Source organism: Copidosoma floridanum, unplaced genomic scaffold (assembly GCF_036245765.1).
Source record: "Copidosoma floridanum isolate Cflo_tuat_1 unplaced genomic scaffold, Cflo_Japanese_pri ptg000016l, whole genome shotgun sequence".
Lineage (NCBI taxonomy): Eukaryota > Metazoa > Arthropoda > Insecta > Hymenoptera > Encyrtidae > Copidosoma > Copidosoma floridanum.
The window spans coordinates 14,631,129-14,647,728 of record NW_028321893.1 but is presented as its reverse complement, the minus strand read 5'-3'; the positions used below and the strand labels follow the sequence as shown (position 1 = coordinate 14,647,728).

At 32.5% G+C, this 16,600-nt stretch overlaps 1 protein-coding gene across 5 annotated transcripts in view; it reads right to left on the bottom strand.

The window, feature by feature from the left end:
- Smox (Smad on X) overlaps positions 1-16,600 on the bottom strand; it is a 360,356-nt gene that overhangs the window by 280,925 nt on the left and 62,831 nt on the right. The window contains exon 1 of one of the 5 annotated variants that reach the window (XM_089592309.1): positions 11,713-11,966. The exons of the other annotated variants lie outside the window; for them this stretch is intronic. The gene's annotated coding sequence lies outside the window, so the exon portion shown is untranslated. Of the gene's footprint in view, positions 1-11,712; positions 11,967-16,600 lie in introns of those variants that run through there. 5 annotated transcript variants of the gene reach the window in all.

The following is a 16,600-nucleotide window of genomic DNA, read 5'->3' as shown; positions in this document are numbered from 1 at the left end:
AGAACAAGTTTTGAAAAATTAAGGCCTGAAGAAAAACAAAAAAAATTGTTGAGATTTAATGAGTTGATCTCTATGGTTAACATTACCTAAACGTGCAATATGGAAAATTCAGAAAATAAATTTTTATTAATACTTTAAATACTCTTTTTACCCTGCTATATATAAGGAAAGAACTACCTTAGTACATAACTGCAAGAAAGCCGTATAAGATGCATGTTATGGCCCAAATATCAATCAATTAAATGACGAGAAGCAAGTATTCAGCAATTCTCTTACATCATCTTGCAATTTATTGAGGATAACTTAAAAAATCCTTTTTTGTCAAGCTTGCCAGGTAGAGCCTTCGCATTATTAGTTATGAAGATATCGGGGTAAGATATAAATTATGGGTAAACAGCCAAATTTTGGCGTATGGTTCGTCACTGCACATACAAATTTTAGATACAAGGTTCGCCAGCTGACTATTTAGACGCTCAAAACTCGTAAATAGTTAGCTATTTAAGTACAACAACTGAAAGTGTACTGTACTGACAAATCTGAGAAATTAAAAATCACAACTCTAGATTTCTCATGAAGAGGTAAAACATTGCGAATCTTATCGAGATTTATTTCTTGTTTCCATCAAAAAAATTGAACGAACTAAGCGCTCTCTTATATTATAGGAGCTGTACTACATTATTAAAGCTTCAGCTACTTATTTGAAGTAATGCACGTCCTGAAGTTAAAAAGAGTCGCTCCATGTGCACAGTCTAAAACTCCTTAAATAACAGTAAGGCACATGCTCAGTGCTCAGTGCCCAGTTTACTCAGTCCTAAATATAGAACGGTATATGCTCTAAATAGCCTAACGCTGCTCCAAATATAAGGGCAACATCTCAGCGTTTGGATTGGAAAAGAAACGTAAAAGGGAGCTCAGTTTCTGGAATTATGTTCAGTGTGAATTTATTTTAAAGCTGTCAGAAAACCTATACCATCTCTAATTTAAGCTCTTCTAGGGTTAGCAATAAAATATATAACAAAACCTGTCAGCAAAAAACGAGCAACAAATTTTTTCGTTTGCCGATTAAGCCTATTGATATGCAGTAAAAGATCCCTTTCGATTTTAGGCCCCTCTAAAGTCGAAAAAAAATAGTTTAAAAAACTAAGAAACACGCTTTTAGCTCGCACTAAAAATTACAAAATGATTCTGATATTTAGTTTGATGACTCAAGAGTTTTCTCTTTGCCAAATCTTCATTAGATCGCAGGTAAACATAAACAATTTCAGTACGTGATAAACGATAAATGATTACCTATGCAAAATGGTTATAAGTAGGTAATTATCTTTTTTAAATGATTTGTCTAAAAAGAGTAAAAATTACATAAATGCTCCACGCTTTCTTTCTTAATAAATCATAGTAAATATTTAATTTCTGAAATTGTTTATGTTTACCTGCGATCTAATGAAGATTTGGCAACGGGAAAACTTTTGAGTCATCAAACCAAATATTCGAATTATTTTTTAATTTTTAGTGCGTGTTAAAAGCATGTTTTTTAGATTTGGAAACTACTATTTTTATTTTATACTTTTTAGTCTTATAGGCGGTCGATCCCCCCAGAGGTCCATGTAGGGGGGCAAGGCTTACAATTGGGTTGTGCCCGGTGCCCTAAGGTGACGCTAGCGGCTTGATATTTTTCACCACCCTCATACCGTTCAGCCCTCGGCGCGTACCCTACCTTGGCTTATGTGGGGTCTCATAGACTCAAAGTCCAATCTTTAAATTCGTCTTGTCAAACCTTATTGATTGATACCCATGACATAATTTCGTAAGAAAATGTCATTTCACATTATTTTCAGCAAACCCTTTTATTTTATACCTAAATCATAGGGCTGCACTTCAAATAGCTAATCCAACACCTTGAGACGGCCGCCATATTGGATTTAAGTCACGTGACTTTTTTTCGTATTTCTGACAGTAAACCTTTTCATTTGATATCCATATCATGGGGGTGGATTTTAAACATCCAGTGTGCCATCTTGGGGAAGCCGCCATATGAGATTTGTAATGACGTTTTTTAGCTAGTCATGTATTGTCATCAGAACTCAGAGCGTGTGCAAAATTTTATCCTATTTGAAGACCGGGAAGTGGGTCAAATTAAGATTCGAAAATTTTCTTACATATGTAGTTAGTTACAAGTGAAGTTAATAAAGCGTGGTAAAATAGGTTAAAGCAAAACCTATTATAAGCAAAATACGAGCAGTAAATTTTCTCGTTTGTAGATTCAGTCACGTTTATTCCTTTCTCAACATATGCGAAGTGCGCTACTGGCTTGGTATCCGGTAAAACGGCTCTTTTAATTTTAGGCCCCTTTAGAACAAGCAACAAAAATTTTCAAGTAGAATACTTTTATGCACCATTTTTTTTTTTTTTTTTTAATTATTTAGAAAAATTAATAGTAGAAGTAAACTAAACTTTTTTTTAGAAAAAATAACCCTACGTTTTATTTGCAGGTGACTAATATGTAATAAACTAGTGGACAGTGGGTGCGTGGGTACCCAAGTAAGAAGTTGCACTTCTATAAAATTATACGGCAAATGTATAAATTGTAAATATAAGTATACCTCGTATGAAACGATATCATGTACAAAGGTGGTGCAATTATCGATGGAATGAGTATACTTACGTTAGTTGGGTGTGATTTTAATAAATATTTTAATATCTTACAACAGAACAATTATAAACAATATTTTATGGCACAATACAAAATAAACAATATGGCAGCTGGCCAGTACAAGACTGTGCTTTTCATCGAATCTTCCGATGGTTTTAAAAAAACTTCCTCAGAAAATAAGAAATACCCTTACAAAATATCAGATCGTTCAACTGCACCCTTTTCCACATGTTTAATTTAAGGAATTTTTAATTTAACATGTAACTTTATGGAAAAATTACTTTAAATTAGATTTATAAGATCTATATAAAGCTGTCATTTTTTTTGTTTATATGAAAAATTACTATTTAATAAACCTGTTACATTTTCAAATAGATCTATAATTTTTTTTTTTTCTTTTATCAACACAAAAAGGGACCAAGCATGTTCATTTTGAAAGTAACAAATTAATGACAAATAAGTTAATGTTCCAAATTAAAAATAAAGTAAAAATCGTGTAGCAAAAAAATATATATCATTAAATAACTTGTTTATTTAATGTAAAATAAAACCAAATGAATGAACCCACAATAAATAAAAATTTACAATTAAAATAAGTTACGAATTGTAAGACAAAATGAAGTAATTGGTTTTCCTCTGTCGGGCCCGCTCATAGCAGGGTGGGTTAAGGGTTTGCCTAGTGTGCAAGAGGACGGGGGTTCAAATCTATTTGGAAACTGTTTTTCTGTCTTTTTTTTCCCAATAGAAATTGGTGAAAAGAAAAAAATAAGTAAATTAAAAATGTGTGGTAAAGGTGCGGTGCGATGACGTTGGATGTTGCGTTGTGTAGGGGGACCGGAAGTAAGTCGAGAGGGTTGGGGTGAAGGGGGAGAATCAAGCCAAATCCACTTCCGTTACACTTTTTCTCAAGATCACCAATCTGAAATCGTCGATTTACTCCGTAGGGCAGAACGCGCCTATAGAAGTATAACTTCAATAAAAAAATCTTTTCTCTTAACACCGATAGGCGACAAATACAAACGTTAACAGTCGTCAAAGATAAAATTTGTATAAAACTATAATAATTTAACAAGCTTAGAGAGATTAAAAGCTTTTTTGATAAAAAGTATACATGTATATGTTTTATCATGTATTCAAAAAAACTATTATGTACTGCTACTAAAGTTGTAATGTAATTGTTATAACTAAACAAAAGAACGTCAGAAATTGTAAATTAAAGGAAATACCTGAGGTTCTCAAAATACTTATTTTTTAAATACGTTTTAACACAAAAATTTTGAATATCATTAAATGCCAAATAAAGAACTCAATAATAAAACGTACGTACAAACAAATAAGAAGTTGTTTTCAAATATTTGTGTCAACCAAATATACAGATATACAATACTGAGGTTACGTTGGGTGTAGCAGATGATTTTATGTATCAACCTATACTCAATAAATAAAAGGGAATGTCTATGCGTACACATATACATACGTAAAGATATACATTTATCTACTTACATACAGCCTGTAATCAGCTGACAATGCGACGTTACCACATACTTGAAAATTACTTAATTAACTTCCAAAACCAAATGAAGAGCACTATACTTACATTAGTGTTGCTAGAAATTTCGTACCTTTTTTCATACTTTTGATTTAGGAAACAACTACCTTCACTAATTCAAGAGAAAATGTCAAATAGTAGTAATATTTACAACAAACCCATTTGTGAGATTACAGTTACTCATAACTTAGAGATTAGGAATAAAAAAGCACGACATAAGTATTTTCTTACCTCTAAAAGGCCAAGTTTAAAATCTTGTGAAAAAAATCTACCATATGCAATAATCCGTTGAAAAAAGCTTTCAAACACAGTTTTACGCATCTAATACAAATTGGTTTTTTCAAATTCACATGGACAAATCTGCGTCAGTTTAATATCAACAAAAATTTTATAAGAATCACGCAAATGGTAAAATATGTTTATACTAAAAACAAAATTAATACTAAAGTATTGCATGTTGGTGCTAGTTTCCATTGCAAAAGTGTCATCACCTCCAGGGCTATTTTGCAACTCGAGTCTTGTGACTGGAGCATACTGGACCAGAGTACACTGGAAAAACCAGTATCCTACATTCTGATACAGGAAGTAAGTTCTGAAGAATAAGTTATTTTACTATTTAGTAGTCAGTTGAATATTAATACAAAATTTTAATACAATATAACAAAAATTGATTGGAAAACAGATTTTCTCATTATTTTCTTGAGTCCGGGTATATAAATCCTAAAGTATGTTATCTCTCTGATATTTTTGTCCAAATGGCCTCTTGAAACATTCGCAATAGTTAGCCAAGTTCCGTTTACTGATCTTATGCCACCACGCTGTTCAGTTGAGCAGGATGTAAGATAATGCTCCTAAAAGAACTCAGACGTTAAGACCCTCACTAACCCAACAGTCATCCAGGCAATGTAGGAAGTCCTCAAGATCTTCCCCACGCTCATCATTAGTGTAACGTAAGCCTTAACTCTGAAGAGCTTTGACTGACTTGGCTTAGGTGGCCTTTTTCTCTCTCTGGTCATTTTGCGTCCACCCTATCTCCCAGTTAGTGTCGTGAGCACAAGATGTTTGTCCATCTGAACTGCCAAAGTCCAAGGGCACATTTGTCCCCCAAACCTGCATTCCCTCATCCGTTGCATCTTTCCAAGACACCTTAGATGATCTGGCCAATACAGCAGAGTTTTGTGTTGATGAAGAGGTCTGGTTAGCTATACTCTAATTCCAGGCCAGTTTCAATTGTTTCCAGTTCAACTCTTTGCATCGGTACTTTAGGGTGGGGTCAGTTATGGGAGTTGGGGCACAATTTACTTAATGATGATAACGTTTAAAAAAAATAAATATTGTAAAGAAATATTGTATGAATGTTGTCACGAAATTCGAACACAATCGCGTCGACAGATTTTGAGAAAAAAATTCACGAAGTTTCTCTTTTTCGTCGGCTTTAACATGGGCTCAAGTGTAAGTTGTCAAAAAAGTTGTAGAAAAATAACTATCACGCTTCACGTAGCCATGATAATGTTTTGAAAAACTCATGTGTTATTTATGACAAGTTATTAATACACTTGCAAAGTTTCAACAAAATCGCATCTGCAGTTATGGAGATATTCGCACTAACGTAAACTAATAATTTCGACAGCTTTTCACAATATCACTTCTAGAAGCCGTTTTACTAAACATTATGATCTTAAACTTGGTACATGCCTTAATGAGACTTTGTACTTTAATGCTATTTCATGAAAATCTTTAATTTCGAAGCTTATAGCACACTTTTATCGGTAGAAGATCAGATTGACTATGCCGTTTACTCCTTTTGTTGTATCTTTCATACAAAAAGTATTAGTGCTGTTTAATTTATTCTATAAGTAACTAGATACCTTAGAGAATATTCTTTAATTTATTTGAAGTGTTTTATTGATACATTAATGAGTACGGGAGAGTTTAACACAAATGCATTTTTCATAATCAAGAAAGAGCGGAAGTTTTTGGGCTACGTTAGTACAGCAGACTTCATAACGACACCTTATACACATACGCGTGCTCCCATTTACCTCCCCACGGGAGCGACCCAATTCTCTTAAGCTGGAGGGCCTTTTTCGATTTTATACATTCACCATACAGCGCGACGCTGGGAAGGGCGTACTCAGCTTGTCTTTGTACATCCGAAATTCTGTCACTCTGGAAGACATGTTAGAGTTTTCCCAAACAGTACTGGCAGGTTCAACATGAATGCAGCACTATTAGAATATAACGAGATCTACACTTTGAACTGGAGATCTATACGTTCAGGCACTCCAAATCCTGCATCACTGTTTTTAGGTACTGTTTGGAATAATATTTCAAGTAAGAAGGTAAGCAACCAGGGATTTGATTAATTTGTGGCACTCTCTTATCCAACATCACAGAGCTGATCTACTCAGTACGACTTCGTTTCCTTGATAGTCCTTTAGAATTCCATCTCGTCCTTCAAGGTCCAATTGGGCTGTCAGGGCTTATAGAAGTTCCTTCGCTTAAGATGTCATCTTGAAGTGTTTTAAAGTAGCTTGCATAATATTAACCGAAAAATTTGTTGGTAACTATTTTTCAAGTACAATGCAGCAAGTTCAGCTACCGTAACTATTAGAGCCTACAGTGTTTTAAAGACAATGGAGGTTTGTAAGCGGTCAAAATGCAAAGATTACTGGGCAGACTTTGTACATTTGTTTCAACTAAGGGGCTTAGTACTTGCACTTGCTCTATCCCAATACACCCATAATTAAGGAAATTACGGTCTTACGATAGTTGATCTAAAATACCTTTTTCTTCAGAATCTACCTTTAATATGCAGATGATTAATGGTAAGTGTTTTTCGAATATTAACAATACTTACCAAGTACAGCTAATGTATTGATTTCAGAACAGACTTTGATATTACAGGAATGGGTTCGACTGGTTGATACATCACACTATTTTTTACAATCATCACACTGTATAGTGAAAGTTCTGTGGAGACCGCGTCGTTGTTCCTTCATTGCTTTTTTTAAATCAAATAAATGATTGCGCTGGTGATCCTCACCTCTAACATCTAAAATCCTTTGCTAATTTATTCATATCAACGATTTTACAGCCTTCTAAGACTTTATAAAAAAATTTTTTTTGCAGCGTTCATGGCATAGAACTTTTTGATCTTTGTTTTCACATTTTTTTTTACAGCAAATTTACCTCAATATTTATATGGCTTTTTTGCGGTTTCGACATTTTACTAATAATCATAACAAACGAACATAACCCTAAACAATCAAAAGTTACGGATCGCGAACGTTTGTTTACAGCAAGCACTCTGCAGTCTGCAGTTACATTGAGCTTATTTGAGCTACGCTGCCAAGTCTTCGGGCTCGCTCACGTATACATGTAGTCGTGTTCGTGTACACATCACTATTCATATGTGTACATCAGTGGTACTCAAATTTTTTGTGCTGCGTCACTTGCGCTTACATACGAACCGCCACATTGAGAAAATAAGAACCACTCAGTTGGATCAACTACCTTAAGTAGTTATTTTTACCCAATCACGCATGTTTAAACTATTTTATACAAGTTGTTAGTAATCTGTTTTACTATTATTGTAATTCCAGGGATGAGCAGTAATTGAGTTTAATGTCATGATTGAATCGTAAAGTTCTGGTGTCATTTTCTTTTTTCAGGGCACTTACCTATTTACCCAGCATTGAAGAAAGACGGTTGTAACACAGTTATTTGATATTGTTGACATAAATATTAATTCAATAACTGAAAAGAAGCATCTGTGATGAGAGACGTTTTACGTGCCAACTACAAGCTAGTCACGACTTCAAGATATTTGAATAAAAATGTTTTTTATTTGGAGAGCACAAATTTTGAAAGACTTTTTCTTTTTATTGCAATTTATGAATGCAATGAAAAAGATTCTTACCGTGTTTCTCCAGTAACTTGTAATTTGGCCAACTTAGAGAAGGCATGTCTGGATGCTACAATCTTCGTGTCGTCAATAACGATGCTATCCAGTACGTGTATATGCTTCATATCTATAAATCTATAATGTAAAAATTATGGTCTCAAGCTGCATATCTCCAAACCAGTATGTATTTATGTTTTAAGATTTTTTAATAACCTTTATTACATTTACTCGTTCCATTTCTAAAAAAAAGTTTTAACTTGACAGTATTAGTTTTTTTTAATTTGATAATAAAACTACTGTCTTCTTGCTCCTTTGCCATAATCATGGAAATTTAAATGAAAAACTTGGAATCTTGGAGCATGGCTATTTAAATCAGAAAGTTCAAATAGTAGAGTCCAATTTTATTATTTTTCTTTTGAAGAATTAATTTTTAATACAATCCAAACAAACAGACTTGGAAAAAAAATTCACCCTTCATCACAGATAACTCAAGAGTTCAATTAATTGATAGCTGATTATAAAAATTTAAAGTAAACGAACATAAGTGTTAGAAAAGTCATTACTGTCAATATCCAAGACGAAATATTGAGGTGACGAATAAAAAGTATTTGTGTGCATGTTAACATAAATTAAGTTTTTTAAATTATTTTTAAATAAATATTTCAGATTAATGACAGTATCAGAAGAGCTTCTTAAATTACTCTGACACAGAATTCATGGCTAATGTTAGCGTCACCTACCTCCAAAACCAACACAAAAAAAAATTTACCATGATTTATTGTCGCATGATTATGCTTAATAACAGAAAATATGAAGAAAAAAAAAGAAATTCCATTCTTACTATTTTATTTACATACATTGTAAAAAAGTTTTTTTTTGTAACATTACCAATGGTTTGTAAAAATTTACTACGCCAATACTCGTACAAGTAAAAAATATTTTACTGTACAAAAGTTTAAATTCAAGTCTTAATTTTTAAATTAAGTTGTCAGTGCAAATACAAATTACAGAGTATACGCACAATAAGTTCAAATAATACTATTTGTTTTTTGTAAATTTTTTGTATAACTATTAAACGTTGTATTTAAATCAACTATTTCACAGACATTGTTTTACTACCACCTCTTGTCTTACTTAAATTTTTTAGACAGTTGAACTATTTGCTTTTAAATAAAGATTAATGTCGTTGACTTAATCGTATCTACATAAGTAGTAGACAGAACATAAGTGAGCCTCCAGTCGATTCGTTGTGATTTAACCCAAGCATGAATGACGTCACCATCAATGTATGTGAAAAAAACTAAAGTTTTAAATTCGGTTAAAAATAAGAGAATTTGATAATTACGACGAAAAGTACTATCAACATATCTCTTACTTGCCATAGGATTCAATGCTCTTTCTTGAAATCTTCCGATAGTATCAGAATGTAAATGACGATAAAAGTAATGAGTCTACAGCAGTCTGATCTACAGCAATATCATCTACATTTGGTCTCTGAACTACGGGTCCTATTTCAGATAAATAAGAAGATTTTTTTACAGCATAACTATCAATATCATATGATTAAAATAACTACCAACGTATAATAATGCCATTTTTCTCATTATAGTATCTCACTTTTTTAATAATCTTTTCAGTACCTGCCAACTTATAAACCCTTGCGTTAAAACATAACTCAATTTCTTTTTCCTTTTTTTTATGGAACTAAGGTATAAACATTATCATAAAAACTTCGTATTGTAACTATAATGTTATATTTTAAACCATATATTTCATTGACAATCATGGTATCTAAGAAATTCGGAAATTGTAAAAAGCAAGAAGTATGAAGTCTTGTGTTAAATTTTTCTTTTGATTTTCTCATTTGATGAATTTTATTTATTTCTAACAATTTTTTAGTGTTATTTATTTTTATTCTAAATAAAAGATTAGTACCTCAATTTATCCAAGTGACACTTGAGAAAATAAATGATAAAAATACACTCGTCAAAGATTCTAATCTAAAAACCGGAAGGATACTAAAAATTAAAAATCCCTGAATATAATTAAGATTAAACAATAATTGAAAAATAAATAATGTAAAATTAACACTGAATCATTAAATATCAAGAATTATCGAAATCGAACTATTTTTAAGTCTAGTACTATTTTTAAGTACTAATCTTATTTGTAATGTTCTTTAAGCTAGAAAAAAAATGAATACCTTCCCTCCCCTAGAAAATAAGCAATAATGACGTTTTTTCTTTGCGTACCTAAGGTTTTACAAACTCACTTAATAACATAATGTAAGAGACTTCAGAAACAATCAAGATTTTCAAATGTACTATAACTAAAAAAGAATAAAAAACTAAAGTGTGGGACACGGAGTCCCCCGGTAAGAACGAAGTTCTCTCATGCATGTAGAAATCACATATATACTGTAAAATACAAGAATCGTAAATGCATGTAAGTTCAACATGTATTTTTTTTCGCGGGTACGGCGGTATATTTATGTCTTCCCTATACATTTGTCATGTATGAAAGGCTCGGGAATTGAAAAAAATATTTTTTAAGGTTATTGTTCGGCAAAAAACCACCAACGTATCTTACATATTTGTAATAATTTTGCAAAAGTGCTATAATTTTTCCACAAATTTCCCACCTTGATTTTATATAAAATATTAAAAATACTAAAATTTAATGTTATGTCTTCACATAACTAAGCACCTCTCTTTTTGTGTGCCACGATATTTTTTTACCCTTTAGGAAGCCTGTAAAACTTGTTATTTTTTTTATATCTTGCTTTCTTTTGAAGATATGGCATGTTTTTAATATTTAAACGTTGTGTGCACGCATGACTGTGGATAACAATTTCTGCATTATTATTATCCTGTACTAAACGTAATATAACTTTTCAATGATTTTCCCTCTTCATTTCATAAAAGTACATTAAAAACATCATAAATTGAGGTAATGTTTTTTCTTAACTCAAGGCCTCTGTTTTTGTGCTCAAAAACTATATTTTGATTTCCTTTAGAAGACCCGTAAAATTCGTTACTTTTGCTCTATCTTTTTTCCTTTTAAAGATATGATGTACTTTGCAATATTTGAGAAACATACCCCTTTAAATCAAAACTGGGTATCTGCATCGATCTTCTATGCATGCAAAAATTATTTTTCCGCCCTCGGGTGGTTTTGGAAGGCTGGCATTTCCTCGGGAAAAAAAGCAGTTTTCCGATACTCGTTCGAAAAGTCTCCTTTACGAACCTCGTTACGGACTTCACATTCGGCTCGGGCCGCAAACCTCTTGGTTCGCAAACAAAGACTTTTCAAACTCGTAGGAAAACTACTATTTTAATGTACTTTATTAAAATAATAATATTTACTAGTGTATATAGTATTGATATTAACTACTACATACTATACACATGCACGCAGGCAAATATGTACACAGCTGCACAGTGAAAGTATAAAGTCCACACACACACACACACACACGCACACACACCTTATACATGCACACTTTCATGGTTGCATCCATAATTATGTAAACAAGTTATACAAGGATACTGCACACAGTAACACACCACAACACAGCAATAAGAATATGCATAATACTGCACTTACTAATTTTAATATCCATATTTGCCACCAATTTCCTACTGCTTATGTGATTATGGCGTCTGAGCTTAGATGGGTGTGAGAGTCGTTTGTATGCATGTCGACTAAAACAGTGCTCCCATTTATTTTAATAACATACGTTTGCAAAACTTCTTTGTGCATTCGATTCGTAACTCCTCCCTACAAGTACACGCTTTTTCCTTACGCTTTCTGGCTGATGGGTCCCTGCGCTGGCTGGTTGGCTCTCTCTCTCTCTCTCTCTCTCTCTCTCTCTCTCTTTCGGTGTCACGACTACTGCTCTGTCTTTCCCCTCCCTACAAGCGCACGCTTTTTTCTTATGCTTTCTGGCTGATGGGTCCCTGCGCTGGCTGGCTGGCTCTCTCTCTCGCTGTGTCACCACTGCTGCTCTGTATCCCCCCCCCCCTAAAAGTGCACGCTTTTTTCTTACACTTTTTGGCTGATGTGTCCCCGATCCCAACCGTCCTTGTACACAGGAAATACAGAGGGAGTATATATCCCATAGTAATCCACGATAAATAACATCGTTCTAAAAACAGACAACAATAAGAGCCAATTAAAAAGTAAGCATTTTTTCTAGAAGTATAAGAGAATGTTAAGTTAAAGTAAGAATTACGTAGGTTGTCTGTGATAATCATTTTTTTAAACTTGAGTATTTTAAAGCAAGTATGAATTCTTACACCTAAAACGTATCTATACAGATACCATTTTGTTGATTAAATTTGTCAGCTTGATAAAATTTTATAAAAAATTTTTTCCTTCGAAGACCTCAAAGTAATAAAATCAAAACATGCCGAAAAACAAAAATGTAATACTAAGTCATCATAATACACTTTCTACCACTTTATCACAAGCTTTGATGGATTAAAACTAAGGATATACATAATCTCACGATCCTTACAACAATGGACTTAATCATCTTATTATATACTAGATAAATCTAAGCCTGAAGAAATTGAGCTTATGGCAATGATATTTGACAGAGTGGATCACACCTAATTTCAATAGGTCTTAAAGAATCCGATATTGAAATAGTAAAAATTATATTATTACGTATTCGAGCACGCGAAGGCATAAAATACATATACTTATGTTACATGTGATTCGCGAGTTTTAAGTACTTCCATGTTTGCTATTATATATGTATTAACATGTGTACGGATTGTTGGTCATGTAATGCAGAACAAAACAAAAATTTTTTCCATAACGCCCTGAAAAAAGGTACTTTTGTCCAGTTACGCGGGAAAAAAGTCCCTTTCAGTCCCCTATCGTATTCACAACGTAAAAGTAAAACGCCAAGTGTAGCGTATCAATATAGCAAGTCACGTTGCACGGACCGTTGCCTTTGTGGTGTGCTGTGTTGAGGTTGTAATCAAAGTGACTGTTGCTCGAGAAGATACATAAACTTTTACAATTCATATATTGTCTTGTGTTTCAATTCGTTCTGTGTAGCGCTGAGTGCAACTGCAACAGGAAAGTGCCTCAGTGTATGTAGTATTAGGGAATACTTTCTGATACATAAAAAAGGGCTATTCAAATCTGCTAGCTATACGATACTACCTGTTGCTGCATTTAGCGCTGCACCTTACATATAATAACCTAATCCCCTCCCGAATAACATCACGGTTAAATTCCCTTAATAAACAAAGGTAATAATTATACACATTACTCGTAATCCCCGGCTAACGTGTTACAATGTGTACATGTATAGGTATAGTACCAGTGTGAGGGAAAGGGAGCAAGCAGCGTACATGCGAGAGAAAGAGAGACAGAACGGTAGACAGTAGGCGCGCGCTGCGAAAGAGAGAGACGGAGCGAGAGGGAGAGTGTGTAAGAGAGGAGATTGAGGAGAGGGCTTGGGCCGCAGGGGAGGTAAAAAATTTTATCAAAATTCTATCAAACCAAATTGACGTTTTACTCCATGATAAAATTGGCAACTTATCTATTTTAGAAGAACATCTTACAGCTTTTACCAGACATTCGTGGGATGCAGTTCTAATGTTAGAAAGTTTGTTACCTTTAAAAAGTTCTTGTAATAGAAGCATTGTTTAAGCTCTATTGAAATTGAGGTTCAGTAATTCAAATGCATTAATATCTGTAGTTCTAGAGGTTACTGAAAAAGTCGTTGAAAATTCCATTACATATGTTTTAATATCTCTTAAACAAGATGAACTTCCTTAGAATTTCGGTGTTCAAGCTCGTTATGGAAATTTTTATGTAGAGTGACAGTTCAAAACTGCGGAATTATTTATATGAGCTTAATAATACATTATTTATCATTTGTGATAGTACTTACTCACGAAAAGAGCGCAAAACATTGTTCACCAACGATACTCATTTTTAGGACAAAAAAAGTTTCTTTGTGTAAGTCTTTTTCAATTCGCAATACAAATGGATTCATTTATTGACGTTGCAGGACAATTTAGAAGAACTTTTAATGGCACTGGAGTTCTAAAACATGTACCACAAAATTAAACTGGACTTATGAGTATTTTTTTCAAAAAAAGATGTTTTTATTTCAGACCATGGATTTCAAGATGTAAACTTTTTAGAAAAGAACAGTTTTTTGAATTTTAGATTCTTAGACCAATTAAAAAATTATGGAAAAATTCTTTTGTTTAATTAGATGGAAAAATCGTTCAGAAATCAACGAGAAACATTAAAAACGATAGTTTTTTAATTGTAAGGCTATGTTATACTAGTCAATAAGATTTCAAAAAACATTTTCTAACTTTTTCCGTTCTATACGGTGCAATAATAAAATTTTATGTAGTGCTTGAACAAAATAGTCGAAACAGTATTTAAAAAATGAGGAAATTATTTTTTAGTTTATGCTTACCTCAATCTTATGACAAAAAAATTTTTTTAAAACCTTACCTTTTAAAGTTCGCTAGTAAAATTTTTGAAGAAAATAGGGTTACAGAAGAGTAAAAAAAATAAACTTAACAGGCTTAATTACTATTATTCCAATTTTTTAAAACCTTTTATATATACTTTTGTTGCAAAAAAAAAAAGAAAAAAAACTGAGGGCATTTTACTATCAAAAACTAAGGATACCGATCAAACGATTTCTGAAATTTGTCTTTTCTTATCCATACTTACTCGAAACTCTTACAGGCATGGCATTACAGTTTAGTGTGCATAAAAATTTGAGTGCGGATGCAGCAATATTAGAAAAAATTAGTTTCTTGTCTATTCTTTTAGTGTTTAGAATAGTTCATTATGTTTTAACCTCCTTTGTGTTTTTCTCATCATCAGAAAAAATTTATTTTAGTAATGATCTTCCTTAGCAGTAATGGCACATTTTATACTTTCTGACTTAAGTCCACGAAATTTAAAAAAGGATATTTCATCATTAAGATCATGATTTTCATAAAAAGTTGAGCTTAGTCCCTTACTAGGTTAAATATATCTTAAATGCATCAAAATTTTATTTTTTTTATCCAATTTTTTGTTAACTGTATACAAAATTCTTCAATGCATCTTTGGCAAACTCAAGGTAATCCTTTTTTGTCCTTATCATCAATTGTATCATGATATTTAAAATGTAACAACACCTACATTTTTAAAGCAACATCAATATCATTTTAATTTTTAAAATGTTTGGAATCGATTCTATCAATCTCTTCCAGTTGCTTACTGACTACATTTTCCAAAGTTATATGCAAAAAATACTTGTAGTGTGAGAAGGATTGTATGACAGCTAAAGTGTAAATGTTGCCTTCAATATGATTAGTTTATCTAAATACAATTGACTTCGACACATAGACCACGTATGAATTTTTTTTAACTTCCAGGTACGTAGTTATATACAGCACTTACGACTTCATTGCTCGGCATAAAATTGGATGCATGCTGAGCACAAGAGTGTTCAATATGTCAACTACATTTTATGATACTAATTCATGGTAAAATTTCTTGGATCTTTTTGGTTACTGAGTTAACTGTACCTAGCATAACATTGCAATTATCTGCACAGTAAGCAATGAAATTCCCTAAAGGTACATCATTCTTATCAAAAGATGTCTTAATACATTGAAATAGTGTATCAGCATTGTCAGAACTTGTCTACTCACCATTATATAATCCTACTAAATCCCATAACGACTCGCAGATTTCACCATTTTCTTAATCAAAATATATCACCACTATGCAGAGTGCGTGTTGTGTACTGATACTGGTGGCTTGGTCGACAAGAATACGAACAATCTGATTTTTGAAAAACTTAAATAATCGTCATTGTTGAGCTGATTCGATAAAAAAGTAAAATTATGAAAGAAATAAAATCACTTCATAAGCAAATTCTAATTGCAATTGCATTTAAAAATAGCTGCAGCGATTTTTAGTGGAGCAAGAGTATCTGATTCATCGATGTTTTGAAAATTTTTTATGTGAGTTATACTATTTTGGTGTTAAGTTAACATATGTCTTTCTGCTGTAAGGCTTACTTTGCATTGTGCACATCTTGCAAAGTCTACATTATTTTTACAAGGCTCAGCTAACTGTTGGAACTTGCGAAACAATTTCGAGTATTTCAACTTTTCTTAATTAAATTATGTACAAGACGTTTTTACTCAAATTTATACGTTTGAGCTCTGTTAAAGCGACTCAATTATCAATTGTAGAATCGTTTATATTTCCTAAGGTAATTGAACTAACTAGAAGTAAGTCAAACGCATCAGTACACTGCAAACTCCTGTTCAAATTGGTTCGAAATAATGTCAGTAGTTTCAAATTCATTTACAGCGACAGTATTTAGTGTAGTTTCTGGTATCCTGTCAGTAATACATACATACTTTATCTTAGCAATATTCATACTTCATTAATTACATGTGCTTTCTGTAAAATTGTTAGTATTACAATTTTCTATTAAATT